The sequence below is a fragment of the Saimiri boliviensis genome, chromosome 1 (genome assembly GCF_048565385.1).
Source record: "Saimiri boliviensis isolate mSaiBol1 chromosome 1, mSaiBol1.pri, whole genome shotgun sequence".
Classification (NCBI taxonomy): Eukaryota; Metazoa; Chordata; class Mammalia; order Primates; family Cebidae; genus Saimiri; species Saimiri boliviensis.
The window spans coordinates 68,059,687-68,084,396 of NC_133449.1; the positions used below are offsets into that span (position 1 = coordinate 68,059,687).

General features: G+C 49.0%; 1 protein-coding gene across 3 annotated transcripts in view; it reads left to right on the forward strand.

Annotated features, from left to right (window-relative positions):
- The window catches only part of ASPRV1 (aspartic peptidase retroviral like 1), a 147,637-nt gene that overhangs the window by 105,466 nt on the left and 17,461 nt on the right, over positions 1-24,710 (forward strand). For all 3 annotated transcript variants that reach the window (XM_039475363.2, XM_039475365.2, XM_003922655.4), the window contains one exon: positions 1,560-1,763. The gene's annotated coding sequence lies outside the window, so the exon portion shown is untranslated. The remainder of the gene's footprint in view (positions 1-1,559; positions 1,764-24,710) is intronic.

The window sequence follows — 24,710 nt, forward strand, 5'->3', positions numbered from 1 at the left end:
TGCCTCGGCCTCTCAAAGTGCTGGGATTACAGTTGTGAGCCACCGTGCCTGGCCGCCTTTCCCCAGTTTCTTTAGTGGATGTATATTTTTCCCTGTTTCAGATTTGCTAGGTTCTTTTTTTTTTTTTTAAGTGACTTTTTAAAGGCTCTTTTCTTATTGGGCAATAACAAACATAAAGTCACAAATACTAAGCATACATCTCAGTGAATTTTTATGTAGGTATTTATTATGTCCCCACTACCCTGATAAGAGACTTCTTTTAGCGTTAAGAAGCTATTGGTGGGAGGTTGGGTGGAGAGGGAAATCATAAATGTGTCCTCACAGTGCTATTTTTTTTTCTAGAATGATCAGGAAATGGTGTGAGGAGGGGGGCCACATGTAACATTCAGCTTTATAAAGTGGTATGGGGTGCACGACGGTGAGGAGTCATGTGGGTCATGAGCTGGTTCTGCCCCTCACTAGCCATGAGACTTTCTATGCCTCAGTTTCAACAACTGTAAAATGGGTGTAGAAGACAGCTCCTGCCTCATAGGGTTGTCATGAAGATTACATGAGGCAGCGCACGTAAGCCCACAAAAAAATGTCAATTGTTGTTTCTGTTGTTATTAATAACGATGAGCTTAGCTAGGAGTATGTGTCAGAATCACCTGGGGCACTTTTGCAAAATACACATGCCTGACCTGGCCAGATCAACTGAGTCAGTATCTGGATTTTAAACGCCTCCCCAGGTTATTCTGTTGCTCATCTGTGGTTCAGTGCCACCTGGCTGGAGGTAGCCATGACTGGAAGCAGGGAAGTCAGCGGGCAGCCTCTGCAAGAGAGCAGGTGTGGCAGGAGGAGGCTGCAGGTGGGGCAGGACTGGTGAGGAGGAAAGTGAGGCCGACTTGAGGCAGATGGGAGAGGTGGCCAAGACATGGTGACTTTGCACAGGGGTGGGAGAAAGGAGGAGGAGCCCGGGGTGACTCACAGGTGCTGACTTGGACGAGGGTGGTGGAGGATGAACCAGGGTAGGGACTACAGGAAGAGGAGTGTTGGGGGAAGGGCACAGAGATAGTGACAATTCCCTTTGGGCTCCTGGTGAGGATAAGTTAGTACTTAGATCTCTAGGTCAGTACTATGGTTTTGGGAGGTGTTGGTGTGGAGGAGATGGATAAAGCCATGGGCCTGGTCTTTGAGTAAATGTAGAGGTCAGAGGAGGGCCAAGTTCACAAGCATCCTCCTCTGCAAAGGCCTGCGCCCACTTTTTTTTTTTTTTTTTTTTTTTTGAAACTGGGTCTTGCTCTGTCACCCAGGCTAGAGTGCAGTGGTGCGATCACAGCTCACGTAGTTTCCAACTTCTGGGCTTAAGCGATCCTCCTGCCTTAACTTCCCCAAGTGCTGGAACCATAGGCGTGAGCCCCACACCCAGCCTCTTTGTCCACTTCTTATTCTGCTTTCCCTAGAAATACAGAAGAGCTTGTTTCTTAATGTAATAACCCCCTGCTGAGGACTGTTGGACAATAAACTGTCCCCTCATCTGAAGATGAAGAATAACTTTGGATCATTTTCTTTCCTCACAGGTCACAAAGTTTTCCATACTCCTTGATGGAGGTGCTTAAACCTTATCCATCAGCATTCTCAGACAGCACCTCTGGTTAGGGACAGTGTCGGACCATCCGACATCCCTGCACCCCCCATGCTGTCACACAGACTCAGCCTCAGGTGGATGGTTTCCTTAGATGCTGGCTTTCTTTGGACCCTTGATATCAACCAGTTACTCTTTGGTAAGAACTTAAGTCATTCCAGTGCCTCTCTGAGGCATTTGCATTTAAAATTTCAGATGTCATAGAAATAATGAACGACATTGCATTCCTGAGGGAATGAATACATTTTTCACTTCCCTGTTCTAGAACATCTTTGTCCACTATAGAATTTTCCATGATGACAGTAATGTTCTCTGTGCTGTTCTATGCAGTAGCTACTGGCCACATGTGGCTATTGAACATTTGAGATGTGGCCAGTGTGACTGAGGAACTGGTTTTTTTCATTTTAATGAATTAAAATAGAAAATTGTTTTTTGAGACAAGGTCTTATTCTGTCATTCATGCTGGAGTGCAGTAGTGTGATCATGGCTCATTGCGGCTTTGACCTCCTGGGCTCACGTAATCCTCCCACCTCAGCCTCCCGAGTAGCTGGGACCATAGGTACATGCCACCACACTGGCTAATTTTTTTTTTTTTTTAAGAGAAGGGGGTTTCCCTATATTGCCCAGGCTGGTCTCAAACTCCTGGGCTCAAGTGATCCTCCCTTGGTGTCCCAAAGTGCTGAGATTACAGGGGTGAACCTCCATACCCCACCTTAAATTGTAATTTAAACTGAAAAAAGGAAAGCAGGCGCTATGGAGTTGTCACCTCTGGGTTGGTGAGAGCTAGGGACATTAGGCCTGGCACTCCACCTGACTGCTCCACTACCAAGTGCTCCCCAAAGGGATTTGGAAAAACGGAGGAGGAGGGCTTGGCTCTTAAACTAGGATGATTCCACACTATCTGGGAAAGTGAGCATCAAGTAGAAGATGACTTGGCTGTTTCCAGGTTGAAACCAAATGGGCTTTCTTTATCCCTCTCCACCCTGGCTTCAGCCCACATTCTGCTGCATGAGAAGGCGGTGTCCAGCACCGCCCCTCCCAGGCCTCTCCAGGCTTCCTTCTTCCCACTCTTCCCACCCTGGGAGCATTGCCCCTGACCTCCCTTCTGCCCTGCATCCCATTCCCTTCTCCTGCCACCGCAAGCCCCACCTCCTCCAAGACACTTCCCAGACGCCTCTGTCCCTTTCAGGTGAGGCTAGTTTTAGGGCCCGGAACTAAAACTTATTAGGGCCAAATTCCATTTGGCTTTCCAGCTGGGGGTGAGGTGGCAGGGATGGGTCTCAGAAAGATCAACTGCAGGACAGGTGTGCGTGCGACCACTGTATTTCCTTCTCTCACCGCCACTCATGGTGAGAAAGGTATCTCTTGCCCCAGCCAGGACACACTTCAATGTATGGATACATAGCACTGAAGCGAGAGTTCTGTCAAAATAATATTAACTCCAACTACATGTGATGCACTTGGGTATTTTCTGTACTGTTCTGATTATTTTTTAAAGAGAAAGACTGGTTGTGACCCACTAAATTGATTTCACGACCCAGTAGCGGGTCACGACCCACTGGTTGAGCAGCACAGAGTGAGATCCTGGCTGTGTCTTGGCCCAGCCGTGACAGCCAGCCCTGCCCAACTCAGAGCAGCCCAAACAGCCCGGGCTGCCTGACACCGCACTGCCCACACGCTGCACCCTGGATTCCTTGACCAGCTTCCATATGATAGGCTTATCCAGGTTGTCTCCCTGGGGGGCTCTGCTCTTTCCACTGACTCTCACTGCTCCGTTGGTCATGCTGTAAAATGACCACAGCCACAGATGCTGTCTCAGGAGATTGAGGTCTAGAGAACACACTAGACACCTAAGAGAAGGATGCCAGGTCAGGGTCAGGACACAGGCTGCACGTCTCACTCCTCTTGATCTCATCCCTCTAAATGAGACCTCTCAGGTCTAGGGGCCTTACCAGCTCTGCTCACCTGGCAGGGCCATGCATAGCGAATAGAAGCCGAGCAAGCCCTGGAGCTCCTGACGACAGAAACGTCTTGCCAGTGAGAGGACCACAAGAAATAGATTCAAGGAGCATTCCACGTGCAAGTGAGTCTTGGCCCCATCTGCCTTTGGATTTTGGCCGTGAACTGGAAGGTACTGGAAACAAGACTCATAAATAGCTAAATCAAAATCCCCGCATTTGAACCAAGTGCTTTATTTCTCTGTGGGCCTCAAGCTTTGCTGACATTTGTGGAGCACACTGTCCTAACAGGAGCGTCTGTCTGATTTCCCAACGCTCTGCAAAGGAAAAGAAATAGCCTGGAAGCGTGGCTGGCGGAAGGTAGTTTTTAGAGAGAGACTTGTAGGTAACAGGAAAGTGAAGGCTATAAGGAACGCTGTAATTAAACAGCACATGGAAACACAGTCACATTATTTTCCCATTCCATGGGATAATGATGACCACCTCAGTGGAAAAAGAAGAGATTTTAAGGCATTAGGGACTATGGGCCACCTTTTAGCAAGATTCCTCTTCAAAGTGGTTATAACAGTGTTTTGGCAATTTTCATTTTCATTTTCAGAAAAAGTAATTCATGGGAATCTCAGTGACTTTGGATGAATAAGATGCCGTTGAACGGCTCTGACGCGGGCTGGCCATGCTTCTCTAGGGACCTTGGAGACTGAGGCCACTGTGATCTCAGGTTCAGGGGGCAAGTCCTCTCCGCACAGCCCTAGCTGGCCTCACAGCTGAACATGTCGCCCTTACTGTTGGACTCCTTTGTTAACCCACGTGAGTTTGTGAATAAATCCTTTCCAGTCTGAAAGCTTGCTGACACTTGGAGACAGGTGTGGAGAGAGGACTCTGAGCTGAACACTCCCTGGGGACGGCAGGCCTGGTGAGGTGGCCTAAATCGCCAGAGGACAGGGCACAGCTCAGATTTGGGCTAGGGGTGCAGTTTGGGGAGCAGTAGTGGGCGGGTAGGTGGGTGTGGGCTTGAGGACAAATTCTGCCCTCTTCACTGCGTGGCCTGAGCCAGGACAGCCCACTTGCTGAGGCAGGGCCGGGCCTCTGTTTCTTTATTAGCCTGACTCCTCCCTGCTCCCTGGTCCCCAGATCTGCTTCTGTGAATCACCCTGGGTGGCTGCAGGGGTGCTTCAATCAGTGAGGGGATCTCAAAGAAAAGCCAGGTATTTCTTAGACAAAGATTCTTAGACAAAGATGACTTATTCCTCACCATCTGAGAAAGCAAGGGTCTAGTAGGAGGCAGCGGGGCCTGGGACTCTGTCATTTCACCAGGAGGTCTCCGTCTTGACAATTGCTTACTACATTGTGCACGTGTAACGCACTGCACATCCTATTGTTGACATTTGCAAATGGAATTTAATTACAAAATGATGAAACCATTTCTCCCAAAGTGGGTGGGATAACTCGGAATCACAATAACAACCTAAAATAACAATATCAAAGCTCTAGGAAAAGATTTTAGACAAGCCACTCTGTGACATGAACCAAGGCCAGAATGGAGTGGGGCTTGATCACGGTGATGGTCTCAACAAGTTGCCTAAAGAAATTCTTATTTCAGTGGGATTAGAATAATGTGAGGGGTAAAGGAAGACCTGCCGGGGTAAGCATTCCACCTAGTGGAAATTAGAGTCTGATGATGAAATCACAAATGATTTTAACAGGGAGGAAGGGGGCGGGCAGCAGCCAAGGAGGACAGATGAGTAGGTTTTCAGTGAACCTGCCGGGTTTTCACACTGCCTAATGCCTTGGCTGTGATACACCATGAGTACGTCAGAATGCCCAGAAGCACCAAAGTCTAGAATTAGCAGCTACTGTAAAGGAGTCTTGGTCAGCACCAAAGTTGTTTGTTCGCTTCCTTATTGATCTGTTTGGAGCAAGAGGGTGGACAAGGTAGCAATCCCCTCGGCTAGGGGAAGACACAGAGTGGAATGATGAAAAAGTGCCCAATTCCCATTTTGTTTCCAACTCTACCTCCCTTGAGAATAGTCCTCAAACTGGAAGGAAAAAATAAAGTGGAACAAAGATCATTGAGAGTAAAACGAAGCCCCCAACAATAGAGGAAATGTAAAATAGAGCTCCCTCAACTCCGTCCTAGAAAATAATCCACTTGTCACAATCCCCACAGGTGGTCACGTTCCCCACAGCTGGCCATCCAGGTTGGCCAGAGCCCCCAAAGCAGCGCTTCTTGGGAAAGGTGGCCTGACCAGAGACAAATCCATTTGTTATTAGCCCTAGATTTCAACACAGAGAAGAGAAACTGAAGCCTACCTTGTTCAGCAACGTATCTGGTTTTTTGTTGTTGTTGCTGTTGTTGTTTTTGAGACAGAGTCTCACTCCGTCGCCAGGCTGGAGTGCAGTGGCGCGATCTCGACTCACTGCAACCTCCACCTCCTGGGTTCAATCAATTCTCCTGTCTCAGCCTCCTGAGTAGCTGGAACTACAGGTTCGTGCCACCACCCCCAACTAATTTATGTATTTTTAGTAGAGACAGAGTCTTACCATGTTGGCCAGGACAGTCTCGATCTCTTAACCTCGTGATCCGCCCGCCTCGGCCTCCCAGAGTGCTGGGATTACAGGCGTGAGCCACCGCGCCGGGCCTGTTTTTTACATAAAGTACCTGAAAAGAGGATTCTCTGGGCTGCAGGTGACCCAGACCCTAAAGGGACAATAAATGACTTTGAGGTAACAAAGTCATGACTCAAAATAGTCATGTCAGGGTAGAAAAAAGAAGACATTTTTACAAGGGAAAATGTAACATTTTATATTTGGGTTTACTAAAATGATTCATTCAAATACATAGTGGAGGAGTCTGGGGACCCAAGGGGACTGGTTTCCCATGGGCTCCTTGTGGACCAAGAGTGTGAGGTTTGGGAGAGCCCCCCCATACACGGGAGGCAAGGACCTAGCACAGGGAGCGGCCGCAGCCCTTCTCCATTCCCACTCCTCGGGCCACGTGCCCTTGTGTGGGGTGCAGCTCCTGGATCCCAACCAAGTAGGAACCGCCCAGGCAGGTCTCCAGCACAGAGGGGGCCTGAAGGCAGAGCAGCGGTGATGAGACGGGGGCTGTCAGCCAGAGGAGGGGTGAATTTAGGTAGCTGAAGAGCCACCAAGGGTGAGAGTGGGACCATTCTTTATGTCCAGCGGGCCACATTAGAGGAGGCTGGCTGGGGTCCTGTCAGATGGATGCCAGTGTGGTGGGGAGTTCCCCGCCAATGGAGGGTCTGCACAGTCTCAGGACGGCCTCTCTGCCAGGGTACACCTCAGAAGGGATCTTTGAGGCTTCGTAGGAAGGTGGCCTGAGGAATTCTGAAGTCCTTCCCAAGATGTTGATGGTTGCCATGGATGAGGAGTCAGCAGGAGAGGAAGCGCCCTTGTCCAGGCAGCTGGGAGGAGTGGTTAAAAGGGAGGCCAGGTGCAGTGGTTCACACCTGTAATCCCTGCACTTTGGAAGGCCAAGGTAGGGAGATGGCTTGAGTCCAGGAGTTTGAGACCAGCCTGGGCAACATAGTAAGACCTCATCTTTACAAAACACTTTTTTTTTTTTTTTTTGAGACAGAGTTTCGTTCTTGTTACCCAGGCTGGAGTGCAATGGCGCGATCTCGGCTCACCGCAACCTCCGCCTCCTGTGTTCAAGCAATTCTCCTGCCTCAGCCTCCTGAGTAGCTGGGATTACAGGCACGCGCCACCATGCCCAGCTAATGTTTTGTATTTTTAGTAGAGACGGGGTTTCACCATGTTGACCAGGATGGTTTTGATCTCTTGACCTCATGATCCACCCGCCTTGGCCTCCCAAAGTGCTGGGATTACAGGCTTGAGCAACCGCGCCCGGCCTTTTACAAAACACTTTTAAAAAAATTAGCCAAGTGTGGCCGGAGGCTCAGGTGGGAGGATCGAATGAGCCCTGGAGGTCGAGGCTGCAGTGAGCTGATGTCACACCACTGCACTCCAGCCTGGGCCACAGAGTGAGACCCTGTCTCTAAATAAATAAACAGGCTGGGTGTGGTGGCTCCACACTTTCAGAGGCTGAGGTGGGTGGGTCATTTGAGGTCAGACATTGGAGACCAGCCTGGCCAACATTGTAAAACCCTGTCTCTAATAAAAATACAAAAATTAGCCAGGCGAATTTTTAAAATAAGGTGGCGGGGGCCTGTCATCCTGGCTACTCGGGAGGGTGAGGCATGAGAATCTCTGGAACCCAGAGGCAAAGGTTGCAGTGAGCAGAGATTGTGCCATTGCACTTCAGCCTGGACAATAGGGCAAGACTTCATTTCAAAAAATAAAATAAAATAAAAATAAATAAACAAAAACAAAAAGGGCAAACCAAGGCACTGGGGTTCAAGCCCTGATTCTGTCACTTTGTGTGACCTTTGGCAAGGTATTTAAGCTCTCTATACCTCAGTGCCTTCATTAAAAATGAGGATCATGGCAACTGGACACACCTGTGAGGATTTCCGTGAGGGTCATCAGAGTTCAATGAAGGCTCTTAGTGCTGTGGCCACACCCATGGCAAAGGCCACGTGCTGGATAGCTGCTGCAACAGTCATTGTCACCATCGTCATCATCACCACTGATTCTACATACAGTTACTGAACCTGTCAATGTGCCAGGGGAGTAGAGACCAGTAGGGTGGGTCCCCGCCTTCAAGAAGTCACAGCCCAGTGTAGAAGGCACAGGGTTGTCACATGAAGAGATTGGGTGAGGGGCAGCACAGGGTGTGGTCACATCACCTGGGTGGGGCCCAGGAAGGCTCCGGGGGTGGCAGGCCAGGGCTTCTGAAACCATGACGTGGCTCGGAAGCATTTCAGTGTCTTGTCCCGTGCTCATCAGGCTGTTTATTCTGGGGGCGGCTGTGCATGCGGTGCCCCCTCCACGCCCCAAGTGAGCGTCAGGACTGGCAGGGCTGGCTAGGCAGGTCCAAAGGCTCAGGGACCCGCCCCAGGGCCTCCTGGGCACAGCTGGGGCCCACAGTCATCCATTCCTGGGCCTTAGGGCCTGAACACTGAGGCCCTCTGTGTGCGTGTACCCCCTCTGTGCCCAGCACCATGCTGTGCTGTGCTGTGGTGTCGTGTCTGATCCTGGGAGATGGGAGGTGTCGGAGTCATTCTCATTTTACAGCTAAGAAAATAGGCTGAGACATTAAGTGTCTCATAAAAGGCCCAGCCAGGACTTGGAACCAAGGTTTCCAATGCCAAAATCAGGTATACCCCACCCTGGGCAACACCAGAGGTGACTCAGCCAAGAACCCTGTCCTCTGGGAGGAGATGGAATCAGAATGTGACAACTGACCCTCCAGCCCAGAGGAAGGGTGGAGGGGCTGTGAGAGCCCTGCCCTCTGGGTCCTATCCCCTGCCCATGCAGCATCTTGCAAAGTGGCCCCTGCCTATTCACTCTTCACAGAAGCATCTCCCAGTCTGTGGTCGGTTTAGAGATGTCCTTTTATGCCTGGCTTCTTTCAGTTAGCAGAATTTTTTCAAAATTATAGCGTGTGTCAGAACGTCATTCCTTTTTTCGGCTGAATAGTATTCCATTGTGTGACTGTACCACGTGTCCATCTGTTCAGCCATGCGTGGGTTGTTTCTTCCCTTCAGCTATTGCAATGAATAATGCTGCTGTGAATACGGGTGTGCAAATATCTGTTTGAATCCCTGCTTTCAGTTCTTTTGGGTCTATACCTAAAGAGGTGGAATTCCTGCATCATGTGGTAATTCTGTTTAACTTCTTGGGGAGCCACCATACCATTTTCCACAGTGGCTGTATACCACTTCACATACCCACTGGCAGTGCACACAGGTTCCAGTTTCTCCACATTCTCCCCAGCGTGGCAGGGGTTTTAAACCTCTTGGTCGTGGTTGTACCCTCAGAGACTAGGGCAGTGCCTGGCACATTGTAGGTACTTGATACGTATTTGTTGGATGAATGAACGAGAGGCCTTGGCTTCAGAGCAGCTGTACCTGGGAATTCTCCTACCTGAATCTGGCACCCAGTCAGTAAGTGCCCTGCCCACAAAAGGTCCCAAGACCTTCCCATTCCAGTCCCTGTTCAGCTCTAAGACAACTATCCTTTATTTGTTTTAATTTTAGTTTATTATTTATTTTTTTATAGAAATAGGATTTCACTTTGATGCAGGCTGGAGTGTGGTGGCAAGATCATAGCTCACTACAGCCTCAAACTCCTGGGCTCAAGTGATCCTCCACCTCAGCCTTCCTAGTAGCTGGGACTATAGGCATGTGCTGCCCGGCAAAATTTCTTTCTTTTTTTTTTTTTTTTTTGATAGTGATGAGGTCTCGCTTTTTTTGCTCACTCTGGTCTGGAGCTCCTGGCCTCAAGTGATCCTTCTGCCTTGGCCTCCCAAAGCCCTGGGATTACAGGTGTGAGCCACCACTCCTGACCCAATTTTTTTTTTTTTTTGAGATGGAGTCTTGCTCTGTCGCCAAGCTGGAGTGCAGTGGCATGATTTCGGCTTAATGAAACCTCTGCCTCCTGGGTTCAAGTGATTCTCCTGCTTCAGCCTCCCATGTAGCTGGAACTATAGGTGTGCACCACTGCTCCCAGCTAATTTTGTATTTTTGGTAGAGATGGGGTTTCGATTTCTTGGCCAGGATGGTCTCGATTTCTTGACCTTGTGATCCACCCACCTTGGCCTCCCAAAGTGCTGGGATTACAGGCATAAGCCACTGTGCCCAGCCTTTTATATATATATTTTTTTCAGCACGAATGAAAAAGTCCATCCAGCGCAAAAAGGAGAGTCGAGAGGCCCAGAGTAATGGGACTGAAGGGAAAGGACTGAAGTGTCAGGGGACAAGGAAAGCCCACCATGGGTTTTCTGTGATCCTGGGGCTTGACTATTTGGACCAGGGGTGAGAGACAGGACAGGGGCGACAGGAGATGCCCAGAAGGACATATCCTTGGGGAACATTGCAGCTTCTGCGCCTGGCGCTGCAGTGAAGTAACCAGGAGGGGCTGGCAATTGGCTTCGGGGTCTGCTGTTTCAGAACTCCTCCTCCCAGTGCCTTTCCTTCACTCGGGCCAGACTTCTCACCCATTTCCACTCCTGCACCTTCGTTCCAGCTGTTCCCTGTTCCTTCCCCCGGGAGCAGCATTCCTACTCCTTTCTTCCTCACCCAAGGTGACTTCTCTCTGAAAGCCCAGAGGAAGGTACGCATCCTTTGCAGGGCATTCTCCATGGTTCTAAGCCCTGTCTCTGCCAGGCCCCAAACCCCACGAGGCAAGGGTGGGTTGGACAGCATTGCACAGTATGGGTTGTGCACTATGCGACAGGATGCTTTTTCAGCTCCAGCACAGCAGGTTGAGAGTCTGTCCACTAAGTGACCTCCAATCCTCTCCCACTCTTCTGGCTCACAGTGAGAGGTATGCACAGCTGGAACCCCAAATGGTGTCCCAGTGGGTGTGATCAAAGCAGACACAGCAAGGTGATGCCTGGCCCAGCAGAGACCAGCAATGAGGGCCCCCCAGAAAGGGGTCTCATGGCTCTCTTGTCCCCCACCATCTGGGTTAAAGGCTCCCCAGGTCCTGAGGAGGGGCTGAGACTGCTATTGGAACCCAGGGCAGCACCTGTGGTCTGTGCATGGACAAGGGTCTGGGAAGTTGTCATCCCACTTCCAGTGTGGGCTCCCTCCTGCTCAGCACTGCTGGGCTGGGGACACAGACCTGAGTTACAGAGCTTTTCTAGGTGTCCCCACTTGGATGTGCTAGTCTAGGAGTCCTTGACCTAATCAAGAGGGCAGCCCCTCATGAGCAGCTTCCATGCTGGGCACACTTGTGTCTCTCTAGGCAAGGGGAGTGTTCACTGCTGCTTTCTCAGCTGCTAAGCAGTGGGGCTGCTAGGGAGGACCATTCCCCCGTTAGCTAAACTACCCACTGCCACGTGTCCTGGGCTTCATATAGAGTTGCCCGTGCAGGAAGCAGGCTCAGCTATGAATCCGCTTAAAGGCAGAGCTTTCTGCCCTTGTGTCTTCTGATTGGGATTCATCTTAGATGCCTTGCTTGCTCTTGGGCAGGCATCTATGGATGGGGACATCTGTGTTCCACTCAATGGTCTGACAGACCTCACAGCTCGAGGATGACTGATTCCTTCTCTGAGGTATTCCCTGGGTCCCCACAGTGAGTTTTTATTACTGCGTGCCACACAGTCTGTGTTTTAAGTCTGGCCATTCCAAACTTCCTCTCCAAATTCGATGAGCAATCTGCCCACTGTGATTGCACAATGCCGAGATGGGAAGCGGAAGCAGTTGTGCTTACGTAGATGCGTGGTTCTTCATGACTTCTGTGGCTGACGCTGTGATCTGCTCCACATCCAGGCCTGGGTTCCATGTCTGTCTGAGAGCTCTCTGCCACCTTCTGTATAGCAGTCTGTGACCCAAGGTAGTAATTGCTTAATTGTCTGCTAGGCTTATGGTTCTCAGAGGCCAATGACTGTTGTATTCATCTTTCTATCCCAGACCTGCACAGGAAGTCAGTTCCCCATATGCATTTGTTGAATGGAAGGAATTTTAAACTTTCTGAAGGTGGGGACTGGGCTTTTCCCTTTCTTACCAATTCTATATCTCAGCGCAGCCCAGAGCTGAGTCCATAACAGGGCTGATGGGTTGGCCAGTGGAGGGTACTGCTGAAAAGTTTCCCAAGTCAAACTGAATTTTGATCCCCAAGGAAACAAAGAAACCCAAAGGCTTGACTCAACTAAGTATCTGGAGCGCCTGTTGGTGAAAGGCCAGGCCCCATCACATGTGAGCCATGATCATGGGGCCATGGGAAGGGGTTTGGTTAGATGGGAAGAATGTGAGTCATAAAACAAGAGAAGGATTTTGCACGAACCAATGGTGATCAGGTGCCAGGAAATGAGGAGTGGCCAACTCAGCAATCTGTCCTTGAGGTCTGATTCCAAAAGAAAGAGAAGAAAGGGAAGGAAGGGAAGGAGAGAAGAAGGAAGGGAAGGAAGAGCAAGGAAAAGAAGGAGAGAAAGCATAGGTTTGGAAGCCAGATAAAGCTAGACCTAACAGGAGTTGGAGACCAGCCTGGCCAACATGGTGAAGCCCCGTCTCTACTAAAGATACAAAAAATTAGCTGGGCATGGTGGCGTGTGCCTACAATCCCAGCTACTTGGGAGGCTGAGACAGGAGAATCGCTTGAACCCAGGAGGTGGAGGTTGCAGTGAGCTAAGATTGAGCCATTGCACTCCAGCCTGGGCGACAGGGCGAGACTCTGTCTAAAAAAAACAAGAAAAGAAAAGAAAAGAAAAGCTGGACCTCAATCCCCTTTCTATCTCTTCTAAGTGTGGATCTCTAGATACAGGCTCCATCTCTGTGTCCTAGTTTCTGCATCTGTAAAGCGAGAATTAGAGTAATGTTTGTGATGTGTCCCACACTGTTCTTGGCACATGGTAGAACTCAGTGTATTCACACAGTAAATAATGGGGATTATTATTACCATGACTCAGGTTTTACATGAGGTATCAGTTGGGATTTAATGTACTTAAGCCAAAAGAGCATTTATTTTAAAACTTCTGGCCAAGCACAGTGGCTCATACCGGCAATCCTAGCACTTTAGGAGGCCGAGGCGTGAGGATCACCTGAGGTCAGGAGTTTGAGACCAGCCTGGCTGACATTGTGAAACCTTGTCTCTACTAAAAATACAAAAATTACCCGGGCGTGGTGGCATGCATCTGTAATCCCAGCTACTCAGGAGGCTGAGGCAGGAGGATCGCTTGAACCTGGGAGGTGGAGGTTGCAGTGAGCTGAGATCGCACCACTACAGTCCAGCCTGGGCAACAGAGTAAGACTCCCTCTCAAAGAAAAAAATAAAATAAAACCCTCCAGCTCATCAAACTGAAGAAAGAGTTGAATCCCAAGACTTCAGGAAGGCTGGGAAAGGAGGGCCCGGGGTTTCAGGAACAGGAAGACTGCCTCTGGGCAGAGGTAGTGCCAGCCTCCTTGTGTGACTTCCAGGTTCAAATCTCAGAGAGTCCTACTGGCTGGCTTGGATCCTGTGCTGACAGCCCCAAGAGTAACATGATAGAACTGGGGGAGAAGGAGTTCCCCCTCAGAAAAGTGAGGTGCTGTCCAGAAGAAGGGCAGTAGAAGTTGCAGGACAAGCAGAACCGTTGACCACTGCACAGGAGACTCCCCCGCCCTCCCACCTCCACACCAGTGCCCGCTTAGGCCCTCCAGGTCAGCCCTCGTGCACAGAACTGTGTAATTACTGCTCCCCCGCCCTCCCCCATTCTTCAAATTCCTTCACCAATTTTAATTTCAACACACTATCTCCCTGCCCGCCCCACCCAGCCCAGCCTAGCAGGGGTTGAGCAGGAGGTGGCAGCTTTGCTCAAAGGGCTGCCCTGCTCCAGGGTCTCCTGCCTTCAGGTCCCTCCCCGAGAGTCCCAGGCCAAATGCTCACCTGCTCTTCACAGAATTCCCTACACTCTAGGGAACAGAACTCAGGCCGGTGTTGAAATCCCAACTTGCTTCTTTCTGCTTCTACCTTTTCAAACCAGCTCTTCTTTTTACTTTGCTCTTGGCCAGATCCTGCAGAAATGTGTTCATAGGGAGGCCACTAGGAGCCCTTGAGCATCCAGTGCAACAAGAGGCTCCACTGAGAAGAACTGAAGACAGAAATACTCAGGGTTCCAGCCAAGTGAGGTGGCTCACGCCTGTATGTAATCTCAGCACTTTGGGAGGCTGAGGCAGTTGGATCACAAGAGATCGAGACCATCCTGGCCAACATGGTGAAACCCCCATGTCTACTAAAAATACAAAAATTAGCTGGGCATGGTGGCATGCACCTGTAGTCCCAGCTACTTGGGAGTCTGAAGCAGGAGAATCGCTTGAACTTGGGAGGCAGAGGTGGCAGTGAGCTGAGGTCGCGCCACTGCACTCTAGCCTGGCAAGAGAGCAAGCCTCCGTCTCAAAAAAAAGAAGTAGGTGTAACTCTGGAGGGGGAGTGAAGAGAAGGAGGTGACAAGGGGCCAGTGGGGCCTGTTGGGTCCCTCTGAGTTGAATCATTCCAAGCTGTCTGACCTGTCCTCTAGGTCATAAGCCCCAGAAGCGGGTCCCCGCCCTTGGGACACTAAATTCAAACTCAGACATCTCCTATCCTGCCCAAGCCCATACAGGAGGTAGGCTGGGGCCCTATGGACTTCCTTTGCACAGATGCAACTGGCCACGTTTCTGGCTACAGCCCTCTGCAGGGCTGCTGTGCTGGCAGAGTCTTGGGCCTTAAGGCCAGGCACTCTGAGAAATGCTTGCTCCAACCCCCAGAGAAGCCTCTTCCCCAGGGGGCTCTGTCCTCTCCCAACACTCTCTCCACCCCTCCAGGCCTCCAGGGGAGTCTCCTCCGGAGGATCATGAGGTCAAGAGATTGAGACCATCCTGGCCAACATGGTGAAACCCCCATCTCTACTAAAAATACAAAAATTAGCTGGTGTGGTGGCACGCACCCGTAGTCCCAGCTACTCAGGAGGCTGAAGCAGGAGAATTGCTTGAACCTGGCAGATGGTTGCAGGGAGCCTGGGCAACAGGTCAAGACTCCATCTCAAAATAAAATAAAGAACTACTCAAGGTTCTGGAGGCCCTCACAGGGCGAGGGGAGGGGCCCACCTGCCCGCCTTGCCAGCCCTTTCTGCTCCAGGGTTCTGATGCAGCGATGCGATCTACTCAGGGCATCTTAAAGGGCCTCCAGATCTGAGGCGCCACACTTCAGAGGCCTAAGGTTTCAAAGTGATCAGCTGCAGGCCTGAGAAGAGGGGAAGCAGCCTCCCAGAACTGCCTAGCCCTCAGGACTCTGTCTTCCCTGCTCTGCTCGAAGACTCGTAGCGCCCAGTGTCCTGTCCCCACCCAGATGCGTCTGTTCCTTGAGGCGTCACTTGCTGTGAACCTTTCCCTTTGTTTTTTCCTTAGTAAAGCTGGTACCTCCTGTGCCTCCTCCCCTTTCAGCTATCCACATGGTTAGAAAGTTCTGATCAATTAATTCCCACACAGACGGTCAATTTAAAAATCTTAGAAAACTTATTTTTTGAGACAGGGTCTTGCTTTGTCACCCAGGCTGGAGTGCAGTGGTGCAATCACAACTCACTTCAGCCTTGGACTCCTGGGCCCAAGTGATTCTCCCACCTCAGCCTCCCAAGTAGCTGGGCCTATGGGCACGTGCCAAGAGGCCCGGCTAATTTTTTTAAATTTTACAAATTTTTAGTAGGGATAAGTTCTCTCTGTATTGCCTAGGCTGATCTCGAACTCCTAGGCTCAAAGGAGCCTCCTTCACAGGTGTGAGCCACCAGTCTCAGCCTTAATAAAAGAGATTTAATCACAGAGTGTCTACTTCAAAGGATAACTCTGAAGGGTAGATCCTTGTTGTGAGGCCTCCTGAGCATTGTAGCTCTTGTGCCTCAGGGATGGATGGATGGATGGATGGGTGGATGGATGGATGGATGGATGGATGAGAAGGAGGGAGGGAGGAAGGATCCCGTAGGGAGAGATTTGCAGTTATAATCACCTCCTCAGGGCTCCTTCCATCATGAAGATGGTACCTGCTCTGCCTACCTAGACCTGGCTCTGGGGGGTACAGACAACTGGGCTTTACCAGCCTATGCATCATTTAAAAATAAAGAAAATCTTTTTATAAAGAAAATCATAGGAAGCAGTGAAATGTGGCTTTTGGGTAGTAAATTTTTTTCTTTGTTTCCCTCCCTCCCTTTTTCTTTCTCTTTTTTTCTCTCTCTGTCTTTCCATCCTTCCTCCCTCCCTTTCCCTTCCCCTCCCTGTTTCTTTCTCACTCTGTCACCCAGGCTAGAATGCAGTGGCGCCACCTCATCTCTGCCTCCTGGGTTCAAGAGATTCTCCTGCCTCGGCCTCTTGAGTAGCCGGGATTACAGCTGTGTGCCACCACGCCTGGCTAATTTTTGTATTTTTAGTAGAGCAGGGTTTTACCATGTTGACCAGGCTGGTCTCAGACTCCTGACCTCAAGTGACCCACCCACCTTGGCCTCCCAAAGTGCTGGGATTACAGGCATGAGCCACTGCACCTGGCCCCTTCCTTTCCTTTTCTTTATCTCTCTCTTTTTGATATGGTAATCCACAAACCACAAAATTCACCCCTCCTTTAAAATTTTTTTTTATTTTAGAGAGGGGGTCTTGCTCTTTTATTCAAGCTGGAGTGTAGTGGTGAAATCACAGTTTACTGCAGCCTCAACTTTCTGGGCTTAAAAGGTCCTCCTGTCTCAACCTCCTGAGTAGCTGAGACTAGGTGTGTACTACCACACCTGGATAATTTTTAAAAAATTTTTATAGAGATAAGATCTTATGTTTGGCCAGCCTAGCCTCAAACTTTTGGGCTCAAGCCATCCTCCTGCCTCAGCCTCCCCAGGTGCTGGGGTTACAGGCATGAGCCACTGAACCTGGCCCAACTCATATATATATATGTGTGTGTGTATATATATCACACACAAAAAAATCTCGTAATATTTTGAGAAAGTTTATAAAATTGTGTTGGGCTACATTCAAAGCTGTCCTGGGCTACATGCAGCCTGCAGGTCATAGGTTGGACAAACTTGTTGTAAAATGTACAATTCAGTGACTTTTTTTGGTATGTTCACAAGTTTGTGCAACCATCTCTACTATCTTATTCTGGAATATTTTCATTACCCCAGAAAGAAACCCCAGACCTATTGGCAGTCATTCCCCACCCCCCAGTTCTACCAACTCTGTCTGTATGGATTTGCATGTTTGGACATTTCATATAAATGGAATCAGAAAATATATGGCCCCTGTGTCTGGCTTCTTTCACTTAATATAAAATCTTCAAGGTTCATTCATTCATATTGCAGCATGTATCAGTGCTTCATTATTTTTCTTTCTTTCTTTCTTTCTTTCTTTTTTTTTTTAGACCGAGTCTCACTGTGTTGCCAGGCTGTAGTACAGTGGCACAATCTTGGCTCACTGCAACCTCTGCCTCCTGGGTTCAAGCGATTCTCCTGCCTCAGCCTCCTGAATAGCTGGGACTATAGGTGCATGCCATGATGCCCATCTAATTTTTGTATTTTTAATAGAGACAGGGTTTTACCAAATTGGCCAGGATGGTCTCTTCACCTCGTGATCTGCCCACCTTGGCCTCCCAAAGTGCTGGGTTTACAGGCATGAGCCACCACGCCCGGCCAGTACTTCATTTTTATAGCTGAATAATAATCCATTGTATGGACAGGCCACGTTTTTCTTATCCTGATGGACATTTGGGTTGTTTTCACTTTTTGGCTACTATGAATAATATTGCTATGAACATTCATGTACAAGTTTTTTTGTGGGCATACATTTTCAATGCTATTGGATATACACCTAGTATGCAATTGCTGGGTCATATGGCAATTCTTTTTTGTTTGTTTTTATAGAGACAGGGTCTTGCTTTGTTACCCAAGCTGTAGTGCAGCTATTCACAGACACAGTCATGGTGCACTATAGCCTTGAACTTCTGGGCTGAAGTGATATTTCTGCCTCACCTCCTGAGTAACTGGGACTACAGGTGTGTGCCACTGCACTTGACTCTCATGTGGTAATTCTATGTTTAATTTTTTGAGAAACTGCCATGAGTAGGAGATTTTTAAAAAATTAATCTTAATTTTAAGTTCTGGGGTATGTGTGCAGGCTGTGCAGGTTTGTTACATAGGTAAACATTTGCCATGGTGGTTTGCTGCATCTATCAACCCATTGCCTAGGTATTAAGGCCAGCATGCATTCGCTATTTTTCCTAATGCTAGGAGATTTTTAATCCCTTTTTGTGGCCAGGCACAGTAGCTCATGCCTGCAATCCCAGCATTTTCGGTGTCTGAGGCTGGTGCATCACTTGAGGTGAGACCAGCCTGGCCAATACAGTGAAACCCTGCCTCTACTAAAAATACAAAAATTAGCTGGGCGTGGTGGTACACCCCTATAGTCCCATAGTCCCAGCTACTAGGGAGGCTGAAGTGGGAGGATCACTTCAGTCCAGGAGGCGGAGGTTGCAGTGAGCTGAGATTGTGCCATTGCACTCCAGCCTGGGCGATAGAGTGAGACCCTGTCTCAAAACAAAAAGAAAACCAATTTTTTTTTCCTGATAAGTATAATTGTTCATTGTAAAAATTTATAAATGCGTTTAGAAGAAAATGTGATTCACTCTAGCTATATGCTCTGTTTGTAAATACTCTTTTTTTTTTTTTTTTTTGAGACGGAGTTTCACTTTTGTTACCCAGGCTGGAGTGCAATGGCACGATCTCGGCTCACCACAACCTCCACCTCCCGGGTTCAGGCAATTCTCCTGCCTCAGCCTCCTGAGTAGCTGGGATTACAGGCACGTGCCACCATGCCCAGCTAATTTTTTGTATTTTTAGTAGAGACGGGGTTTCACCATGTCGACCAGGTTGGTCTCGATCTCTCGACCTTGTGATCCACCCGCCTCGGCCTCCCAAAGTGCTGGGATTACAGGCTTGAGCCACCGCGCCCGGCCTGTAAATACTCTTAATATATAGTACATAGCTCAAAATTTTTGAGCTTAAACTATATCTAGTTTCGTGTCCTAATTATTTCACTTTACCTTCTATTGAAAGTATTTTTCACATCAATAAATATTATAATATAATACTTTCTGGCCACATTCTATTGGATGCAGCATAATTTATTTAACCTACCTGCTGTTCTTGGACACGTAGATAATTTTCATACTTCTTGTGATTATCAGAAGTGGTGCAATATCCTTTTAAGTAAAGGATGTCCATCTATGTCTCTGATAAGTTTTAGATAAAATCTTAGAAGTGACATTCTGTGTAAAAGCATGTGAACTTTACAAAAATACCTTTTATTTTAAAATAATTTTAGGCTAGGCACAGTGGCTCCCACCTGTAATCCCAGCACTCTGGTAGGCCAAGGTGGGCAGATCATCTGAGGTCAGGAGTTTGAGGCCAGCCTGGCCAATGTAGAAGAAACCCCGTCTCTACTAAAAATACAAAAATTAGCTGGGCCTGGTGGCAGGCACCTGTAATCCCAGCTACTTGGAAGGCTGGAGAATTGCTTGAACCCAGGGTGGGGAGATTGCAGTGAGCCGAGTTCATGCCATTGTACTCCATCCTAAATAAAATCCAAAATCCATCTCTAAATAAATAAATAAATAAAATAATTTTAGATTTATAGAAAGTTGCAAAGATAGTAGAGAGAGTTCCCACATGCCCTTTATCCAGCTTCCTCTAATGTACCTCTCTTACCTAACCAGGATAACTTTGCCAAAATTAATAAACTAACTTTAGTATGATACTGTTAAGTCAACTCTAGACTTTTTTTGGATTTCACTCGGTTTTTCCCATGAATGTCCTTTACTGTTCTGGGATACATTCCAAGATAGCATGTTGTATTTAGGATGCGAATATTTGTGAGACTTTTTTTTTTTTTTTTTGGGACGGAGTTTCGCTCTTGTTACCCAGGCTGGAGTGCAATGGCGCGATCTCGGCTCACCGCAACCTCCGCCTCCTGGGTTCAAGCAATTCTCCTGCCTCAGCCTCCTGAGTGGCTGGGATTACAGGCACGTGCCACCATGCCCAGCTAATTTTTTTTTGTATTTTTAGTAGAGATGGGGTTTCACCATGTTGACCAGGATGGTCTCGATCTCTCGACCTCGTGATCCACCCGCCTCGGCCTCCCAAGGTGCTGGGATTACAGGCTTGAGCCACTGCGCCCGGCTTGAGACATTTAAAATACATATACACATACACATGCTCACACACATATGTATGCATGTGTGTGCATGTATATGTGAAAATTAGTTAAATGTCTATTTCCACAAATAGCCTTGCAGGGGATGAGAAAAAGACTTTGCCAACCTAAAAGACGAACAGCAACAATAACAATGTGGCTTTAGTGGGCAATTATTCATTGCTAATGAGTATAAGGACGTTTTTCATCTGTTTGGTGGTCAGTTGCTCTTTGGTTTCTGATTTTCCAACCACCTGCAGGAATTTTTGTCAGTGTTGAGATCTTTAGTTTCTACTCAAGGTGACTTAACAGCCAGAGTCAGGTGAGCTTCTAGAAGCTGGGACTGGTGCTGCATCCTGTCACTGAAGGGGCCACAGGGGAGGGCAGGTTGCTCACATGCTCCTTGCAGACTTGGTTCCCCCCTCGGAGGCCTGCCCAGGGCGATGGAACCCAGCTACAGTGAGGCTCCCTGCTTGCTCAGGCAGGCCAGCGGCAGGGAGAAAATTCATTCTATTTTCTGAACTCTACTATTTTTATCCATTAAATGAGCATACGTTTAAGCCTGTTCAGGTACTGGATGGACGATCATGAAGGCACCGTGTAAAGCATTCTACAAATGGGTGATGGTGTTGTAGGGAGCAGTGTGGTGAAGGGGACTGAGCAGTGCCTCATGTGGAGAGCATGAAGCTCAGTCCACCAACTCAGGTGGCAGGAAACACTTCTGAAATCAGCTCAGCTCCAACTCTGAGCTCCCATGGTCCCTGAGGAGGAGAAACTCCATCTTGGTCATTATTAGGCCCCAACCAGTGACGGTCACCCCAGAATCCGAGAAGTTGCCCAGAAATGTGGGCAGGCAAGGGGCCTGTCATTCTCAAGGGCCTCATGAGGCTGAGACTCTGCCCCCAGGCCATTTTGGGGGACTTTGTGCCCAGTTTCGGGGGTCCCATGTACAGGGCTGGCCTCCCCACCTCTGTGCCCTGCCCCTCCCAGAGGGACAGAGTATAGGCCTCTGCCCGCTTCCCACTTCCCGGTTCCTCCTCCCTTCTCGCTCCTCATTTTCTCCCAAGACTCTTCCCTCAGAGTCTTCAAGGAGCCCAGACACTGGAACAAAGAGGCAAAGGAGACAAAAGCCTGGGGTGGCTTGTGCCCGGTCCTGAAACTCAAACGTCCCTAGCCGTAGGAACACTCAAAAGAGGACAGGTTCAAGACCTTCTTGGAATGGGAGGGGGAGGAAAATGCAATCATTGAAACACACGAGTATCTGAGGAAATAATTTGACCACACAGAGAAGAAATATGAAGAAAATGTGGCCTCTTGTCCACATGGCACAGACCCACCGTGTGGCCTACGGCAAGTCTCGCATCATCTGGGAGTTTCCTAGTTGTGCAATGAAGGGGAGGGTTCCATGACCCCTGAAGCAGCTGGGCTCTCCCGGCCGCGGTCCGCTACCACCTTGGAGGGCGCGAGGTTTGCTTCCGGTGTTTGGGGCCTTTCCCAGTCACTGCCTCACTGTGACACCCTCACCTTTGCCAGGCTGGGAAAGGGCTTTCTTAACCTTGTCATGCCTTGCTGTGGCCTGTCACTGGTGTAATCTGTGAGGGCTTTTGTAGCTCTGAGCAATTATCAGGGCGAATGGGAGCTAACTCTGGGTTTGGCCTAAGGCTCTGGTGCCTTATCTCCTTTAATCTGCATAACTGCTTGATGGGCTGCCTGTCCTCTTCATTTGATGAAGGGGAAAATGGGGCCCAGATTTGCTTTCCCACGGTGGCCTGGTGGGTGAGGCGGCGCTGGTCCCATTCTCAGACTGAGCTTCCTGGCCCTCCGGGTTGTGTCCCCACTGTGGGGCAATTGTCCAGCGATGAGTGTGTGGCCACGCTCAGAACCAGCCTGGGAAAACTTTCCCCTGAGGATACACCCCCAGAGGCTGGAGGGGTGGAGAGGGTGTTGGGAGAGCGCAGAGGCCCCTGGGGAAGAGGCTTCTCTGAGGGTTGGAGCAAGCATTTCTCAGAGTGCTGGGGTTACTGCCTGGTCTTAAGGCCCCAGATGGCCCTGCAGAGGGCTGTAGCCAGAAACAGGCACCCGGCTGGTGGCATCTGTGCAAAGGAAGTCCATAGGGCCCCAGCCTGCTTCCTTTATGGGCTCGGGCAGGATAGGGGATGTCTGAGCTTGAATTTAGTGTCTGGGGAATCCATACCCACACCTGTCATTCACCACCCAAGGGCAGGGACCCACTTCTGGGGCTTATGACCTAGAAGACAGGCCAGATAGCTTGGAATGATACAATTCAGGGTGACACCAACAGGCCCACTGGCCACCTTGTCACCTCCTTCTCTTCACTCTCCCCTCCAGAGTTAGTCCTACCTTTTTTTTTTTTTTTTTTTGACACAGAGTCTTGCTCTGTCACCCAGGTTAGAGTGCAGTGGCATGATCTCAGCTCACTGTAACCTCTGTCTCCCAGGTTCAAGCAATTCTCCTGCCTTAGCCTCCCAAGTAGCTGGGATCACAGGTGCCTACCACCGTGCCTGGCTAAGTTTTGTATTTTTGTTAGAGACGGGGTTTTACCGTTTTGGCCAGGCTGGTCTTGAACTCCTGACCTCGTGATCTTCTGGCCTCAGTCTCCCAAAGTGCTGTAATTACAGGCATGAACCACCATGCCTGGCAAGTTACTCTGACTTCTAATTTCTACCTGTGATCCTCCGAAGATGCATTCCACCCAACTTTTCCATTGAACTAGTGGGGAAATGGTACCTTCTGTATCCAGATCTTAGCTGAAACCAGATTTGGGGTTTATTTACAAAAAAATTATTTGGGGCTACTTTTCATTTGTATTGATTAGGCCCCTCCTAGGTGGTAATGGGCCGGGTACAGTGAAGAGTACGGTGGAAACCTAAGACATGAAATTGTACAGGAAGATCAACCTTCATTTTACAGATAGAGACATGATAGCACAGAGACACAGAGGACTTTGTCCAAGGTCACATAGCTACTGGGCCTGTCTTGGGTTTGGAACATGAGGTTCCTACCTTTCAGCCCTGTGCTCTTTCGACAGCTTGTTACACAACTTACAGAATGGTGGGGGAAGCAGGAATCACATCTGCAAAACAATGACAGAATCCTGAGGGGGCAGGGCTCCCCTTGCTGGTGACTTCCCACCCACAGTGGCTGCCAGTGCCTTTATGTTGTTTACTTAAATGTGCTTGTCTGGGGGTTGTCATTTTCTTTTGAGACACTGGGAATTCCCATAATAATAAAAAAAAAAAGTTCAGTAAAATTGAATTTCTACATTTTTGCCCAATTTGTATGTTTTTCCTTTTTTTTTTTTTTTTTGACAGAGTTTTGCTCTTGTTGCCCAGGCTGGAGTACAATGGAGCAATCTCGGCTCACCGCAACCTCCGCCTCCCAGGTTCAAGCGCGTCTTCTGCCTTGGCCTCCCCAGAAGCTGAAACTACAGACATACGCTACCATGCCTGGCTAAGTTTTGTATTTTTAGTAGAGATGGGGTTTCATCATGTTGACCAGGCTGGTCTCAAACTCCTGACCTCGTAATCTGCCTGCCTCGACTTCCCAAAATGTTGGGATTACAGGCGTGAGCCACAGTGCCTGGCTGTTTTTTGTTTTTGAGACAAAGTGTTGCTCTGTAGCCCAGGCTGGAGTGCAGTGTGGCACAATCTCTGCTCACTGCAACCTCCTCTTCCCAGGTTCAAGTGATTCTTCTGCCTCAGCCTCCAGAGTAGTTAGGACTACAGGTGTGTGCCACCACGCCTGGCTATGTTTTATATTTTTAGTAGAGATGGGGTTTCACCACGTTGACCAGGCTGGTCTCAAACTCCTGACCTCGTGATCCAACTGCCTCGGCCTCCTAAAGTGCTGGGATTACAGGCATAAGTCACCTTGCCCATCCCATTTTTGCCCAATTTGTGTCTCCTCAGTGTGTGCGTGTGTGTGTTTTGTGGTGGGCACTCTGTTCCTATAGGTTGGTCTGATTTGGGACTCTGTGTGTGCTTTAATGGGGCATGGTGATGGGAGATGGTGGGAATAAGGCGTGGAGAGGCCGCATTGTGCCATCATACCTTACCAGGGCACTCTGTGTCTGGAGGGGGAGGGGGCAGGCCATGCCAGGCTAGGAAAGGGCTTTCTTAACTCACAAGTATACCCAAGGTATACCCAAGGTATACTGGCAAGGCCCACCTTTTCCCAGTGAAAAGTATACAGGTTTTGAAGGCTTATGACTTAGGGTCCTTGTCATCTATTCATTCATTCACTCAAATAATTCTGAAAAGCATGCAAAAAATAATTTTAAAAAATCACCTCTGGGCAAAAGTCCAGTGTCGGGTTCAGAAAAGATTTGTTTCATACCCAGGGCCTGGTCTG